This window comes from Elephantulus edwardii, unplaced genomic scaffold (genome assembly GCF_000299155.1).
Source record: "Elephantulus edwardii isolate Elephantulus edwardi_28Jun2011 unplaced genomic scaffold, EleEdw1.0 scaffold00036, whole genome shotgun sequence".
NCBI lineage: Eukaryota > Metazoa > Chordata > Mammalia > Macroscelidea > Macroscelididae > Elephantulus > Elephantulus edwardii.
In genome coordinates, this window is record NW_006399786.1 from 3,597,231 (window position 1) to 3,606,834 (window position 9,604).

The window sequence follows — 9,604 nt, forward strand, 5'->3', positions numbered from 1 at the left end:
AAGTGAAGCTATAGGAGTTGTTTATGCAACTGGGATAGAGTTGCTGTCTTTATTGTCAGACAGCTGCTGGTGTGGAAGCCTCTGTAGTCCCAAGATCCTGGCCAGCTAGCCAGCCTGACATTCAAAATGGACACACCCTGCACTGTACAATTCTATCAGTTTCAATCAGCCTTCTTATTCTATGTTTTCATTCCATTTCTTCCTTCAGTTGGTGTTTGAAGTATATCTTTATATTTTCTTTTCTGATTCAGGATCCCAGAATTATCCTCTGTATCTGCCATCTCTGTTTTCTAGTTGAAGAGGATTATAAAAGTTCATCTGCCTAGTCTACCCTCTAGTCTACCCTCTTACCTAGAAGTGCAAAGTTATTTCAATACGTTCTCTTTTTTGAATATGTGAAGGGCTTGGCTGGAATGAGAGTTCATTTTTTAAAAAGTTCTTAAACAGCTGATATGTCCCTCCAGCTCATTGCATTATAGAATCACAAAGCTGAAATTAGGCTTCACATGTTTCTTGGCAATACATGTAAAGCGTCCAATTTAGTCAAACAAGAGTTATTTTGATGGGTTGGTTTTCTTTAAAAAAATGTGATTAGAATGAAGGTTTACAAAGCAATTTCATTTTCATTCAACCATTCGCACATTTTGCTCTATATTCATTGTGTGCTGTGCAGTCACAACCCTATTAATTTATATTTAACTTATAAAATTGTCTTAATTAAGGGAAAATAAGGACCTCTAGTGGCCTAGTTAGTGAGCTCTGGTGGTCTAATGGTAAGAAACTGCACTGCAATCCCGAAGGCATTGGTTTGAATCCACCAGCTGCTCCATGGGAGAAGGATGCGCAATCTCCTCCCGTGAGATTAACAGCCTCTGAAAACCTGTTGGAGGGTCATCTGTGGGTGATTTCTGGCACGATAGTACTCAATAACAACAACAGTGACCTGGTGGTAAGAAACTTTACTGTAATCCCAGAGGTATGTGGTTTAAATCAGCCAGCTGCTCCGTGAGACACGGATGAGCAATCTCCAGGAGAAACAGCCTCTGAAGACACACTGGAGGGTCAGTCAAGGGTAAGTTCAGACTTGACAGGACACAACAACACACAACAAAGGAAAATAAAAAATAATTTTCCCTATTAATACATTGTTGAAATAGGATTTAGAAGAGGACATGGCACCAGAAATATAATTTCTAATATCACATGGATCCTGGCTGAAAGTAAGGAATACCAGAAGAATGTCTGTTTGTACTTTTTTTTAACTTTGTTGTTATGTGCCACCGAGTCGCCTGTAACTCATAGTGACCCTAAGTACATTGGCTCTGAAAGCTGTCCTACCTATCCTGCACCAATCTCATCATCTTCAACAGAACTAATCCCATTGCTCCAGTCACTGAGTCACTGCATCTCATCTTGGGTCTTCCTCTCCTGAACTGTTCCTCCACCCTTCCAAGCATGATGTCCCTTTCTAAGGACTGATCCCTCCTGGCCACTATGGAAAGGCATTTGACTATGTAGTTAATTACAAGTTGTGGCTGACATTGAGATGAATGCAAGTCCCAGAGCACTTAATTCTGTTCATGTGGAACCTAGACCCAGACCTGAAGACTGTTGTGTGAGCAGAGCAGGGAAACACTTCAGGTTTTAAAATTGAGAAGAGAGTGTGTCAAGGTTGTATTCTCTCTCCATACCTATTCAATCTGCATGCTGAGCAAATTATCTGAGAAACTGAACTCTAAGAAGAAGACTGTGGCATCAGGATTGGAGGGAGGCTTGTAGATAAGTGAGGAGGATTTGAAGCACTTATTGCAGAAATCAAGGAATGCAGCCCTCAGTATGGATTGTATTTCAAAATCAAGAAAACAAAGCTTCTTTTTAAATTTTTTTTTTTATTTTTTTGTGTGAGTGTACTGTCAAATCAGATCTGACTGGTACAGGAGGAGATTGTCCCTCCTTTTCCCGGCAGAGCATCTGGTGGATTCGAACCATGTGCCTCTGGGATTGTAGTTGCAGCTCCTTGCCACTAGGCCACCAGAGCTCCTCAAAACAAAGCTTCTTAACCACTAGACTGATAGACAAAATCATGGTGAATGGAGTGGATATTGAAACTGACAACATCTTCATCTTGCTTAGATTCATAATTCACACCCTTGGTACCAGCAGTCAGGAAATAAGGAGATGCATTGCACTGGGAAAATCTGAAGTTAGGGACCTCTCCAAATTATTGAAAAGTAATGATGTCAGTTTGAGGACTAACGTGTGTCTTATCCAGGCCATAATCTTTCCCATCACTTGCTATGCATCTGAGAGCTGGACAATGAACATGGATGACAGAAGACAAATTGATGCTTTGAGTTGTGGTGTTGACACACTGTATATCCCATGGACAGTGAAGAGAACAAACAGATATGTCTTAGAGATGGTGCAGCTGGAGTGCTCTTTGAAGGCAAGAATGATGAGGCTTTGCCTCACATACTTTGGACATCTTGCTAGGATGTGCTATTCCTTGTAGAGGAGTTTGATGCTGAGAAGGGTGGAGGGTCAGAGAAGGAGAGGAAGACCCTGAGCCAGGTAGATTGACACAATGTCTGCAACAATGAGCTTGAGTGTGTCAGAGATTGTGAGGGTTCAGATAGGTTGTCCATAGGGTTGTATGAATTGAATTCAACTCACAGGCACCTAGCAACATCTAACAACCCTCCCTTCCCATACCTGGGAACATTCTATCTGTGTGTAAATATTTCCTTAACTTTTATGTCTTCATATACTGTGGACTTTTTTTCTTTTTACTGCGTACTTTTGTGACTCACTTATTTAACTTAGCACAGTATCCTTTAGCTGCATACATTTAATGTACTGTTTTATGAATATTTTATTGATTTTCACTGTTGCATAGCACTGCTTAAATACTTTGTTTTGGGATTTGAGAGTTTTTTGGTAAACTTTTTATTCTATTTTTAACAAAATCTTACAGAAATATTGGGTTTTCATTCATTCATTGATGCTCATTTTTCCTCCCTCCCCCTTCCTTACTGTGCAATGCACCTCTTGTTGTCATGCTTGGTTATTTTTAACTGTAAATAGTAACTAAGAAAACTCAAACCGAACCGTGTAACTTAACACCTTTTTCCACTTTCTTACAACATTTTCTTATTTAATACTCCCAAATCTATCTTCAAATGCTTATAGCTACACAGCTCTAAGCAGTTGTGGTGGTGGTATGTGTATCTTTGCATTAACACTGACTTGTAGCTGACCCTCCAGCAGGTTTCCAGAGGCTGTAAATCACACAGGAGGAAATTGCCTATCTTTCTCTCACAGAACAACTGGTGGATTCTAATTGTCTGCCTTTGGGTTGGCAGTGTAACTTCTTAGCAGTCACTAAACCACCAGAGCTCCCTGGCTCCAAGTAGTAGTAGAACTAGTGTTTGAATCCAGCTCTTTCTACTGCTTTCCCTCAAGGAGGTGGATTGACTGCAGTGATGACCACAATGGGCTTTGGCATGATAAAAATCTTGAGGACCGTGCAGGATAGGGTAAGGCTCAGATCTGTTCAAATGGTCACTATCAATTCTAGATGACTTAATGGCACCTAACAGCAATAACAACTTCCTACTTTGAAAAGAGTGCTCTGAGCAGTGTGGATGACATGGCTGTGAACTGTCCAGTCAGAACCTGACCCTCTAGAGGGTTTTCAGAGGTAATCATGTGGGAGGAGAGATTTCCCATCCTCTTCTTCCTCCCTCACCCCCAGAGCAGCTGGTGGATTTGAACCATGTACCTTTGTGTTGGCAGCTCAATTTCTTAACACTTTGAGATGAGGTTTTGGAGATGAGTACTGAACATTCTGTGGACTGACTTCCAAAAGAACAAACAGGTGTGTCTTGGAGAAAATATGCTCAGAGTGCTCCTTGGAGACAAAGATGACAAATCTTCATCTCACATACGTTGGGCATGTTGTTAATAGAGGCTATTCCTTGGAGAGGGACATCATGCTTGGAAAAGTAGGTCAGTAAAAGAGAAGACCCTCAACTAGGTCTTGACACTGTGACTGCTGCAATGGGCATGAGTATGTCTGAAATAATGCGGATGATACAGGATAGGACAGGGTTCAGAGCTGTTGTTCATAGATAGGATCATTATGAGTCATAGTGGACTCGATGACTTCTAATAACAACAACAACCCACCAGGACTCCCTATCAAGTATAGGAACCTCTTTGCTCCTTTTGCTGTGTTTATAAGTTTGTAGTTACGTGACGTAGAATCACTTGTGACTCATAGCAACCCTATGTACAACAGCTCTGAACTTTGCTCTATTTTGAGCCAACTTCATCATCTCTGACACACATACCCCAATTACCTCAGACACTGAGGCAATCCATCTCATCCAGGGTCTTCCTCTCTTAGACTGTCCCTCCACCCTTCTAAACATGATGTCTGTCTCCAAGGACTGACTGGTCCCTCCTTGCAACATGCCATGACATGTATGTCAAATAGAGCTTCAAAATCCTTGCCTTCAAACTGCACTCAGAGGTAGAAAGATGGGCAGTTTCCTCTCATGAAATTAATTGCCTCTGAAAACCCACTGGATAGTCAGCTTTGGGTAAGTTCTGACTCTATAGTACATAACAACAATTACAACAGTAGCCAGTTCCGTAGCAATTGTAGAGTTTGCTACTCAACCCCTCACCTTCTGAAAACCACCTTTTGTTGTGTTTACAAATATAGATTACATCTATCTTCCCCTCAAGATAATATGTGATCCAGGAAAATGTATTTATTGACCCAGAAGAAATAATGGATCCTAGAGTTAAACTCGCTCTTCTAACTCTGTAGCCATCGAGCTGCCTGCAACTCATAGTAACCCTATGTACAAAAGCTCTGAAGCCTGCCCTATCTTAAGTCAATCTCACTGTCTCCGATACACGTATTCCCAGTCACTGTGTCAATCATCCCATCTAGGGTCTTCTTCTTCTACTGCTCCACAACTCAAAGGCATCAAGTAACTGTGAGACCATGGCTTGGATCAGGTGCACCATAGTCTCTACACTGATACCATTGTCACGTAACCTTTTTGTTGCTCATTCTCCCACATACAGAATGAAGAAAAGAATGAACTAGTCTGTCTCCTTCACATGGGTGTTATACAGAGAGTCAAAGTTAGTAATGTACACAAAAGTAATTTTGCAAAGTACTTTGTGTTGTTTTGTGAATTGTAAAGTACACTGTACCAAAAAGAACTGGCTAACACAGAAACCATTTCAGGAAATAGCATATGATCAAGAACAATGGCAATAAAGGAAGAAGGTCAAGCTACACTGATGATATTAACAAAAAAATTGTTGTTGCTGTTGTTATGTGCTGGTGAGTCGCCTGTGACTTATAAAGACCCTATATACGACAGCTCTGAAGGCTGTCCTGTCCTGAGCCAGTCTCATTGATGCCAACACACCAGCCCTCATTGCCCCAGTTACTCTATCAATCCATCTCATCCAGGGTCTTCCTCTACTGCACTGTCCTTCCACCCTTCCAAGCATGATGTTCTTCTCCAAGGACTGGTCCTTCCTTGCCACATGCCCAAAGTATGTGAGATGGAGCATCAGAACCCTAGCCTCCAAGGAGAAACTTGATTTCACCCTCTCCAAGATAAACCTATTTGTTTTACATTCAAGACTCTTCTCCAGCACCACAACTTAAAGGCATCAATTCTTCTTCTGTCATCCTTAATCACTGTCTAGCTCACTGATGCAGAGAAAGCAATTGAGAAAGCCATGGCCTGGATTAGACACATAGTCTCTAGACTGATATTGTTGCTTTTTAGCATTCTGGAGAGGTCCCTGACAGCAGATTTTTCCCAATGCAATTCGTCTTTTGATTTCCTGATTGCTGGTACCAAGAATGTTGATTGTGGATCCAAGCAAGCTGTAATTGTTAACAACCTCAATCTCTTCTCCCTTTATCATGGTGCTACTAGTATGCCTAGAGGTGAAAATCTTTGTTTTCTTGATGTTGAGCTTCAATACATATTGAAGACTATAGTCCTTGACCTTCTGCAGCAAGTTCTTCAGGTTCTCCTCAGTTTCAGTAAGCAAAGTTGTGTCTCCTGCATAATGTAGGTTGTTGACAAAAAATTAGGCCCCATGAATTGATGGAATACCAGTTGACATGTTTCAACAAACAAATGCAGCCATAGATGTACTCACTAGGCTTTGCCAGGAAATTTGGAGGACAGCCACCTGGCAAATTAATTGGAAGATATCCATATTTGTTTCCATTCCCAAAAAAAAGGTGATCCAACAATATGTGGAAATTATCAAATAATAGAATTAATTTATGCAGCTTCCCCCCCCTCCTTCTCTGCTGACAGCATGCTGTAAGGATTGAGTTCACCCCTCTCTTTTCAGGGGTCCTTTACTCCTTTTCCCTCTTTTTCCTTTTAACACTTTTGGGTGGCCTACCTTTCACTAGCTATGCTTCTGTTTTATTACGTTAATAAACTCTTTTTACATGTTTTGCTTAAAAAAAAAATCACTGTTGTTGTTGTTAAGTGCCGACTCATAATGACCCTGTGAATGAAAGACCTGAACAACTGTATAACTCATCAACCTGAACAACTGTATAACTTTCATCTTTCTCCAAGTTCGTAGAGTTTCTGGAGGCAAGCTCTTTCCGAAGTGCATGCCACTCCTGTTTCCAATCTTGTTTTAATCGAGGAGCTCCACCAAACACAGTCCACCATGGGTAACCATTATCGCATATGATGCATCAGTGTCAAAGTGTTTAGCATCACAGCAACAATGAGTTACCTTTGGACAGCAGATGGACAGACCAGTGCTATGCCACTTAGAAGAATTTTTGGCCAAAACCAATTGAAACCATGCCTGAAGGCCACAGATTAAAATCACCCACCTTTGACTTGGTATATTAAGCTGAATGAAATATCTCAGTCACAAAAAGACAAATACTGCTCAATGCTACAGCTATAAAACAGGACTGACAGGCGAGCTCTGGTGGCCTAGTGGCAAGAAGTTGTACTGCAATCCCAGAGGTGCAGGGTTCAAATCCACCAGATGCTCTGCTGGAGAAGGAGGAACCATCTCCTCCTGTACCAGTCAGATCTGATTTGACGGTACACACAACACACACACAAAATAATAAAATAAAATTAAAAAAATAAAACAGGACTGACAAATATCATTAGTGAACAAAACCTTGCTGAAGATTATTTAAAAACAGCTAGGACATTACCTCTACAGAGAAGTTCAGGCTCGATTTAGAAGAGACCATGGCACCAGAGATATCATTACTGATGTCAGATGAGTAACTACAGAGAATAAATATCATTCTACAGAGAATCTCTACAGGGATATCATTACTGATGTCAGATGAGTTCTATACAGAACTTCCAGAAATTCAGGCTCAATTTAGAAGAGACCATGGCACCAAAGATATCATTACTGATGTCAGATGAGCCTTGGCTGAAATCAGAGAATACTAGAAGGATATATATCTGTATTTTATTTTAATTTTTTAACTTGAAAGAGGAAAAGTTCATTAGCTGGAAAGTCAGAGAAACTCTTGTTCCAAAGATCTCAGCAATAGTTTTATTGTTTATTTTACTTATTATAAGAATTTAATTATTCTATATTCTATATTCTATATTTTGTTGTTGTTGTTATGTGCAGTCGAGTCGTTTGCGACTCATAGTGACCCTATGTACAACAGCCCTAAACCGTGCTCTATCCTGTGCCAATCTCATTGCCTCTGACACACCCATCCTGATTACCCCAGTCACTGAATCAATCCACCTCATAGAGGGTCTTCCCCTCCTGCGCTGTCCCTCTACTCTACCCAGCATGATGTCCCTCTCCAAAGACCTGTCTCTCTTTACAGCATGTCCAAAGTATGTCAGACGAAGCCCCATAATCCTTGCCTCCAAGGAGTAGCCTGGTTTAACCCTCTCCAGGATGAATCTGTTTGTTTTCTTGGCAGTCCATGGTACATTCAATACTCTTCTCCAGCACCACAGCTCAAAGGCATCAATTCTCCTTCTATCCTCCTTGATCATTGTCCAGCTCTCTGATGCATAACAAGTGATTGCAAAAACCATGGCCTGTACAGGCGGACCTTAGTCTCCAGAGAGACACCGTTGCTCTTGAGTACTTTAGAGAGGTCCCTAACAGCAGACTTTCCCATCGCAATACGTTTTTTTATTTCCTGGCTGCTGGTGCCATAATATTTATTATTATTTCTTTGGTATGGTCAATAGTTTTATTGACTACACAAAGGCATTGGATTATAACAAATTTAACAAATTATAGTTAACATTGAGAAGAATGTGGATTCCAAGAACACTTAATTTTACTCATGAATCTACACCTAGACCAAGAAGGTGTTGTCTGAACAGAGCAAAGGAATGCTGCAAGGCATAAAATCAAGAGAACTGTGCATCAGGGCTGTATCCCTTCTCAAGACTTATTATATCTGTATGCTAAGCAAATAATTCGAAAAGCAGGACTGTATGTGGCATCAGGATCAGAGGAAGACTCATCAACAGCCTGTGTTATGCAGATGACACAACCTTACTTGCTGAAAGAGAACTACACTTGCTGAAGATCAAAGACTATAGCCTTCAAAGGATTACATTTCAATATCAAGAAAACAAAAATCCTCACAACTGGGCCAATGGGAAACATCATAATAGATGTAGATAAAATTGAGGTTGTCAATACTTTTATCTTACTTAGATCCACAGTCAACATCTGTGGTTACAGCAGTCAAGAAATTAAAAGCCTTATTGCATTGAAAAAAATCTGTCAGGGATCTCTCAAAAGTGCTAAAAAACTATAGCCTTTTCAAGTACTTCCTATGCATTTGATAGTTGACAATGAATAAAGATGATAAACAACCATTAATGCCTTTGACTTGTAACATTAGAAAAGAGTACTTAAAATTCTATGTACTGCCAAAAGAACAAACAAGACTGTCTTAGAGGAAGTGAAATCAGGGTACTCTTTAGAAGCAAAGATAGTGAAACTTCAGCTCACATACCAGGTTCAGACTCATTGTAAGACATAGCAAGATGGCATCTAACAGAAAGTCTCCTAAACAGAGAATGTTTGTTTAAATAAAAAAAAAGCTAGGGACTGAGTCTGAACTTGTCCCCATTTGTGACTTGTTGCAAAACTCAGGGCCAGGAGTAAAGTCCAAAATATTTGTGTGGAAAATAATAGATTCTTGGGCTTTTTAGTGGCACACACCTTTACCTCAAGGTAAAGTCACAAGGGGGGTGGACGATGACAGAAGAAAGGGAAGGGTTTTGCTTGCTTGTAAATAATAATAATATTAAAAATAATGTAAGTGCCTCCAAGGAGCAGCCTGGTTTAACCCTCTCTACGATGAATGTTTGTTTTCTTGGCAGTCCAGGGTACATTCAATACTCTTCTCCAGCACCACAGCTCAAAGGCATCAATTCTCCTTGTATCCTCCCTAGTCATTGTCCAACTCTCTGATGCATAACAAATGATTGCAAAGACCATGGCCTGTATCAGGCGCACCTTAGTCTCCAGAGAGATGCCATTGCTCTTGAGTACTTTAGAGAGG